Here is an 8,778-nt window from a genome sequence, read left to right as displayed (position 1 = left end):
ACAGCAGTGAAAGCCAGTGAAAGCGTGGAGTCCTAACCACTGGACCGCCAGGGAATTACACCCCCTCTGCTCTCTTGACGATGGGGTAAAAGAACTCATGGAGACATGGTCTTAATCCCTATATACCAGTTCACTCAGACTCCTATTGGGGAAGGGCAAACTTGTTTCTTCAGTCTTTGTCTTTTTTTTTTTTCTTGGATAATATATATATATATAAAACACAAAATGCACCATTTTAGCCATTTTTAAGTGCACAGTTCAGTTGCATTAAGTTGCAAGTTGCATTATATCATTGTGCAACTGTCACCGCCATCCATCTCCAGAACTTTTTCATCTTCCCCAACTGAAATTTTGTACTCATTAAACACTGACTCCCCATTCCCCTCTCCAAGCCCCTGGTAACCATCATTCTACTTTCTGTCTGTATAAATGTGACTACTCTAGTACCTCATATAAGTGGAATCATACAGTGTTTGTCCTTTTGTGACTGGCTTATTTCACTTAGTATAATGTCCTCAAGGTTCATCCATGTTGTAGCATGTGACAGAATTTCCTTACTTTTTTTTTTTTTGACTGCGCCATTCACCTTGTGGGATTTTAGTTCCCTGACCAGGGACTGAACCCAAGTCCTTGGCATTGAGAGCACAGAGTTCTAACCACTGGCCCACCAGAGAATTCCCGAGAATTTCCTTACTCTTTAAGACTGAGTAATATTGCATTGTACACAGACTACACTCTGTTTGTCCATTTATCCATCAAGGAATGCTTGGGTAGTTTCTGACCCTTTTGATTAAAACATCTGGGGAAAATAGAGGCCCCTTTTCCACCTTGATGGGGATAGGAAGTCCATACACTTTGATTATAATCATAATTCATAATCTTTGGTATGTATGTACTAATACTGATCCATGTATGGTCTTATTTATTTATTTATTTATATAATGAATTCACTGTCTAACTTAAAAAATGGAACTTTGCCAATAATTTACAATCTATTTATTTGCTTCTTCCTTATCTTCTTCCCTTGCCCACCCTCAGGGGTTTTTTCATATTTATATTGCACCTTATTCCTGAAATATATACTGTTCATGACACTACCCATTTATAAAAACTGGTAGAACTTTATAGCCCAAAGAGTGAATCTTAATGTATGAAAATTTTTAAAAATCAACCAGGAGAACAGAAGATTCTAGGATGGAATATAGACTATTACAAAAGAATCTATATTATAAATGACATTATTTCACTGAAGTGGGTGAGGAAAAAGAGGTGTTGACTTAAGTAACTTTGGAAACTCTGGAAACTGGAAGACTGAAAAGGAAATATACTTAAGCTTTGTCCTCAGGTTGGTAAAGTCGTTTTCCTTGGAGGTATGGGTTAACAATTCTAAAACCACTCTATGCGTAGACCAGGAATGAACAAATAAGTATATGAATGGCAGATGATGGGAACCCGGTTTCTTACTGTTGGAGTGAGAGGGTACAGTTAGGAAAGGAGGGAAAGCTAGAGTGAACCATGTGATACTGGATTGTAGTGAGAGCTATTAGTATGAACTCGTGTTTAGCTTAACACAGATACTGAGAGATGATGATAGTGTTGTGTATACACATATAGGTACAGATATGGTTATTTCCTAGCTCTGTCCTATGAGAGGCCTGCAAGCAATGACACCCTGTAGCAACGAGGACACCCATTAGATCTTGGTGTCCAAGATCTCCATACCATTCTCCAACAATATATTTTAGGTGGGCTTCACCTTATATATTCTCTCTCTCTCTCTTTTTTTTGGTTTGTTTGTTTGGTGTGATACCTGTATTTTTTTGGGTTTGGTTTGGTTTGTTTGGCCATGCCACGCAGCTTGTGGGATCTTAGTTCCCCGGGCCCTTGGCAGTGAAAGCGCTGAGCCCTAACCACTGGACTGCCAGGGAATTCCCTACCATGATACTCTTTTTTTTTTTAATTAATTAACTAATTTATTTATTTTTGACTGCGTTGGGTCTTCGTTGCTGCACGTGGGCTTTCTCCAGTTGTGGCTAGTGGGGGCTACTCTTCGTTGCAGTGCATGGGCTTCTCATTGCAGTGGCTTCTCTTGCTGCGGAGCACAGGCTCTAGGCACGCAGGCTTCAGTAGTTGTGGTACGCGGGCTCAGTAGTTGTGGCGCACAGGCTTAGTTGCTCCGTGGCATGTGGGATCTTCCCGGACCAGGGCTCGAACCTGTGTCCCCATCATTGGCAGGTGGACGCTTAACCACTGTGCCACCAGGGAAGTCCCCATGATACTCTTTGTGAGGTATCAAAAAATTTACATTTTTTCCCATGAAAATATCATGGAAAAAATTTGTGTTTTGTTTTCTTGTTTTGTTCTCTGTCTTCAATATTAGAGTCTTTTCTCAGATATCTGGTAACTTTGCCTTCTGCTTGCCTCTTGGTTAAGAATGAGGAAGTAAATATCTGTTGAAATCTCTGAGCACATCCGTGGGGCTTGTTGACTTTGAGCTTCACTATAGGGGTGAACTGCATGGGTCATTTGTTGGGAACAAGATTCCCCAGAGAAATTTCTTTCAACAACCTGCTTTGATAGTAAAGGTGTGCGTTCTGGGAGCCAAGTGGGAAAAAAGGTTAGGGGGTCTGTGTACCCAGCATTCAGTATATGAAGAGTCATTTCATCCTCCTGCTTTACTGTGCCTCCCATCCTCCAGGCCAGAACCTCTCTGTTTTACCTTCTCCAGAGAATATAACTCAAATATTCTCCTGGGATGAGGGACAGGCTCAACCAATGCTATGGAGTGGGAAATCTATCTTTCGCACTTAGCTTTCACACAACCCTCCTCATTTTAGTCCAGCCCCATCCCCATCCCACCCCCACACCCAGTTCCAGAGGTACTTAGTGCTGTCAACCCCTGTGCCTTCTGAGGATTTTGTGATGTAATTCAGGTTGGCTCTCAGATATGCTCACTGCCAGTTAGGCATTGAGCCTTCTCTGTTCTTTCAAACTAATAACGCTTTGATTATTATCTACAGTTCTTCCTGTCCTAGTGGGTCTTTTTTCTTTTAAAAATACCATTACTGTATTTATAGTCGTGCTTTGAGAGGGAGTGAAATTAGATGGATGTGCTCAGTTTGCCATATTAATTCAGAACCTTCTTACCTCCGGTCTTGCTCCCGTCAAATCCTACCTACAAGCCCTTACCTCATCTCTTGCCAGAAACAAGTGGAATCAGGGTAAGGGAGTCTAGACAGGCTCCCTGTGGAGGGTGACCAGTCATTCAGGTCTATGTCAGTGAAGGCATGGCAAATCCTGTCTCCCTCTGAGTCAACACTGAGATCTAAGAGGCTCTATCTTCGGGGTGAGACAAGATAGCAAGCACCAACGCACCATGACAATGTTAATAATCAAGCCATTAGTTTGAAATAGAACCTAATGGGGAGGACCAGAGATGGGGCCTCACCCCCAGAAAGGGTAGTCTGGGAAGAATTGTATAGGTTGTCACTTAACCCAATGGTGAGGTTCAGGATAGGCCTATAGTTTCAGTGAGGAGAACTAAAGGACTAATCCAGAAATCACATAGAGCTAGAGCTGGGATGGTAGGCTTCAGCTCCAGGGACTCACCACTGGAGCAAGACTAACACCAGAGAGACTGACTGTAGCCCCTGGGTTTATCTAGGTCCTTGCTACTCAGAATATGGGTTCAAGGACCAACAGCTGGGGTATCATCTATTAGCTTGTTAGATATACATAGTCACAGGATCTACCCTAAGCCTATTGTATCAGAACCTACATTTTAACAAGATCCTCAGCTGATATGAGTCTGCCCATAGTTTAAAGGCCTTCTATACCTACCTTTGGGGGCAAGCTGAGGGCAACAGTTGCTACAATTAGGGATACTCTTACAGACTTGCAGAAAATAAATCAAATTGAACTGACACTACTTTATTCGTGGTGAGTAAATGGATTTTCCAGTGCTTGATCTACTCAGATAAAACCCAAGTATACCATTATGATGGGACCACAAAGTCAATAAAATTTGTAGGATGGTCATATTTTCTCAATTAATACGGAAGTGCCCATCATACTCTTAGGTTATTAATTTTATGAAGGCACTAAAACCAGACAGAGAAACACGTGTCTTATGTTTCAACAATTGTTAAGGGTTTAGAAAAACAAACCATGAAAAACATGAGGACCTTTGGGAATCTAAAAGATGAAATGTAGGATCTGTGTAGCCTCACATTCTTGGTGTAGTAGAAACATGGTATTTTGAGTCAAAAGACCTGGTTTGAATCACACGTCCATCACTTACTGGCTAATAGTAGCCAAGTTATTCAACCTCTGACTTTTCTCATCTGAAAATGAGGAATAATAATACCAAATCATACGGTTAAGTGAGCATTAAATAAGATGGTAAAGGGACTTTAAAACTATGAGGTACTGTGCAAATGTGAATTTTGTTGTTATTAAGCCCCTGGTTCAATTACAATTCTGTAAAGTAGAGCTATGACCAAACTGTATGACTGTAAAGTCTGGGGAATGCGGTAATTACCTACATGTTGTGATTTGAGAGACACCAGAAAAGGTCTTTGCTTGAGTGATAACTACAGCGTCTGAAATTCCGCCATCAATGTTATTATTCCTTGAGGTTAAATAAGTCTATTATCTCCGTGAATCCCTCTGTTAAAATCCAAATTCCACAATGAAAATACAATCAGCCCCTACTTGTGTTATTGCTTTATATGTTTCAAAATTTTTTCGTATTTATTATCTTATATTACCCTTTCAATTATGTGATATGGTGGGGTTGATATTTTTACTATTTTTGCCATTTTGCAAATAAACTAATTGAGGCTCAGACAGCTGAAAGTGACTTAACCAAGTTCACACAGTCACTTCCATCCCTCCTGAAACTCAAGTCAAACATTTAAGTAAGTCTTTATCCTTCCTTTCCCTGCTATCTTATATTCGAGGCATGAGAAGATGTTATCAGTTCTACCTCCAAAATATTTTAAAATCCATGTTCTCGTCTCCATGTCTACTGCTATTTACTTTATCTACCATATTTCTACATCATTATCATCTCTACACTATCGTCTCTCACCTGGACTACTGCGATACCCTTCTGACTCTTCTCCCTGCTTCTACCTTTACCCCCACAATGCATCCTCATAAAGTAACCAAAATGATCTTTTAAAAACAGAAAGTGGATTTTTAACAAATGGTGCTGGATATCCACATGCCCAAGAATGAAATTGGACTCTTACCGTACACTGTATACAAAAATTAACTCAAAATGGATGAAAGATCTAAACGTAGAAGCTAAAACTATAAATCTCTTGGAAGAAAACATAGAAGAAAAGCTTTATGACATTGGATTTGGCAATGATTTCTTGGATACAACACCAAAACCACAGGCAACAAAAGAAAAAATAAATAAATTGGACTTCATCAAAATTAAAAACACTTTGTGCATCAAAGGACACTATCAACAGAGCGAAAAGACAACCCATGGAGTGGGAGAAAATATTTGCAAATATCTGATAAGGGATTAATATCCAAAATACAAAGAACTCCTACAACTCATCAACAGAAAAACAAACAAACCAATTAAAAATGAGCAAAGGACTTGAATGGACTTTTTCTCCAAAAAAGATATACAGATGGTCAATAAGCACATGAAAAGATGCTCAACATCACTAATCACTAGGGAAGTGCAAATCAAAACCAAATGAGATACCACTTCACATTCATTAGGATGATGAAAGAAAGAAAGAAAAAGAAGAGAGAAAGTGAAAGGAAAAGAAAAAGAGGAAAAGAAGGAGGGAAGGAAGAAGGAAGGAAGAAAGAAGAAGGAAGAGGAAGGAAGGGAAGGAGGGAGAGGGAGGGAGAGATGGAGGGAGAGAGGGAGAAAGGAAGAGAGAGAGATGAAAGAAAGAAAGAAAAAGAAAGAGGAAAGAAGGAAGGAAGGGAGAAAGAAAAGGAAAGAAAAGAACAAGTGTTGACAAAGATATGCAGAAATTGGAACCCTTGTGCATTGCTGATGGGAATGGAAAATGGTGAAGCCACTGTGAAAAACAATATGGCAGTTCCTCAAAAAATTAAAGAATTAGGGAATTCCCTGGTGGTCCAGTGTTTAGGACTCCACACTTTCACTGCTGAGGGTCTGGGTTCAATCCCTGGTCAGGGAACTAAGATCCTGAAGTCTGTGCAGCACGTCCAAACAAACAAACAAAAGAATTACCATACAATCCAGCAATTCTACTTGTGGGTATGTATTCAAAACAATTGAAAGCAAAGACTTGAACAGATATTTGTACATTCACAGGAGCATTATTCACAATAGCCAAAGATGGAAACAACACAAATATCCACTGATGTATGAATGGATAAACAAAACATGAGGGGGTTTTTTGTATATACATTCAATGGAATATGCTTCAGTCTTAAAAATGAAGGAAATTCTGACACATGCTACAACATGATGAACCTTAAAGATATTACGCTGAGTGAAATAAGCCAGACACAAAAGGACAAATACTGTATGATTCCATTCATATGAGGTACCTAGAAGAGTCAAATTCATAGAGACGGAAAGTAGAATGGTGGTTGCCACGGGTAGGGGGAGAGGAGAATGGGGAGTTATTTTTTAATAGATACCGAATCTCACTTTAGGAAGATGAAAAAGTTCTGGAGATGGATGGTGGTGACAGTTTCACAACAGTGTGAATGTACTTAATGCCACTGAACTATACACCTAAAAATAATTAAAGTGGTAAATGTTATGTATATTTTACAAAAACAAACAAACCAAAAATCCCTCCAAAGCAGAAACCTGATCTTCTCAATCCTCTCCTTAGGATCTTTTAATGATTTCTGTTTACGGTTAGCATGGACTGCAAGGCCCTGTATTACCTGGCTGATGTTTACTTTGCCAACCTCATTTTGGGAAGGAAGAAAGGGAGGTAGGGAGGGATAAAGGGAGGAATCAGAGCTGAGATTCAAATCCAGGTCTCCTGACTCTCAATGATATAGTCTGTCTACTGTAATTACCTGCCTCCTATATTTGTAAGTTAAACTTTATCAGCTAATTAACACCTTAGATCAAATAATTTAGCAAATTGTTTTCCAATGTGATACCTTGCTCAGAATCCAGTCCTTACCTACATAATATGATAACTTTTTCATGAAGAAAGATATCCTGAGCAGGTAGCTCTGGAAAATAAAAGCAGAGTGGGGAACTGCAGTCAGTTCTGATTTGTTCTAACTGGGGAAGCAGGGGAAGCTTTACAGAGGAAGGGCTATTAGAACTCAGCAAAGCTTTAAGAAGAAGTAGAATTTCCATGGGTAAAGGATGGTTAAAAGGACACTGAAGGCAGAGGACAGCCAGAGCAAAGACAAGGAAAAATGCACGAGTGGAGAATGCCTGGGAACAGTCAGGTAGATGGAAGGGTGGAGCAGATGGGAGTGTAGACTGGAGGGGTGGGAGATGAAGTTGGGGAGGCAGTTCAGGACCTAAAAGGGAGAAGGGAACTCAAAGCCATGATAAGGAAACTGGACTTTAAGAGAAAAGGAGAGTGAGTCACTGCAGTGTACAATCAGAGCCAAGGAACCCCAGGAGTTTTTGGTGGAGAGAAAGGGAAAGGGCAACGTCATGGGCCAAGTACCTGCATCTGAGCATGTGGGGACTTAGGACGGGGAAGGCAGAAAGATGGGGAAGAAAGAGGAAGGTCTCTTCCGGACCTATGCTCAGACAGGGAAATTAAGAGGAGGGGACCAGAGACAGATGCTAGACAACTGTGGTACTGTTTGAAGAACTCTAAAGAGTGTAGTTTGCACAGGAAACTATATTAAATATCTTGTGATAAACCATAATAGAAAAGAGTGTGAAAAAGAATATGTATATATGTATAACTGAATCACTTTGCTGTACGGCAGAAATTAACACAACATTGTAAATCAACTATACTTCAATAGAATAATTTTTTTAAAAAAGAGTGTAGTTCGAACCTGGAATCAAGAGACCTTAATGAAAAAAGTAACGGAGGTGGGTGGATCCTAGAGGGTTTTGATAAAGATCTTAGATAATTTCCTTATTTTAGAAATTTTAGCCTAAGTCCGTGAAAATTGCACTAATACCTCTGGTTGACTGGCTATCTACAACAGCAGAGTGAATGGAATACATAAATAAGATTTTTTAAAGTTCAATGTTTATAGACATATTTATTTTAAAAATGACTGGGGACTTCCCTGGTGGCACAGTGGTTAAGAATCTGCCTCCCGACTCAGGGGACACAGGTTTGAGCCCTGGTCCGGGAAGATCCCACATGCTGCAGAGCAACTAAGCCCTTGTGCCACAATTACTGAGCCTGCATGCCACATCTATTGAGACTGCATGCTGCAACTACTGAAGCCTGCGTGCCTAGAGCCCGTGCTCTGCAACAAGAGAAGCCATTGCAATGAGAAGTCCGCACACTGTAACGAAGAGTAGCCCTCGCTCGCCGCAACTAGAGAAAGCCCACGTGTAGCAACGAAAACCCAACGCAGCCCCGCAAAATTTTTTTTAATAAATAAATAAATAAAATAAAAAATGACTGAATTAGAAGACGTTAAATAATGTTGATACACACCAGGAAGGGATTAGGCAAGGAAAGGTGCATTATTTCACCACAAGAAACAAAGACCATAGTTAGAAGTTAATGACCAGCCAAAGCTTTAGATCTTGTGGTAGGTTTCCTAGCTCCAGAGGATCATTGTCGTGGAAACTTCTTTATGGTACTTAGCTGAAAT

This window comes from Eschrichtius robustus, chromosome 11, assembly GCF_028021215.1.
Source record: "Eschrichtius robustus isolate mEscRob2 chromosome 11, mEscRob2.pri, whole genome shotgun sequence".
NCBI classification, from domain to species: domain Eukaryota; kingdom Metazoa; phylum Chordata; class Mammalia; order Artiodactyla; family Eschrichtiidae; genus Eschrichtius; species Eschrichtius robustus.
Note: the sequence above shows the minus strand (reverse complement) of the source record.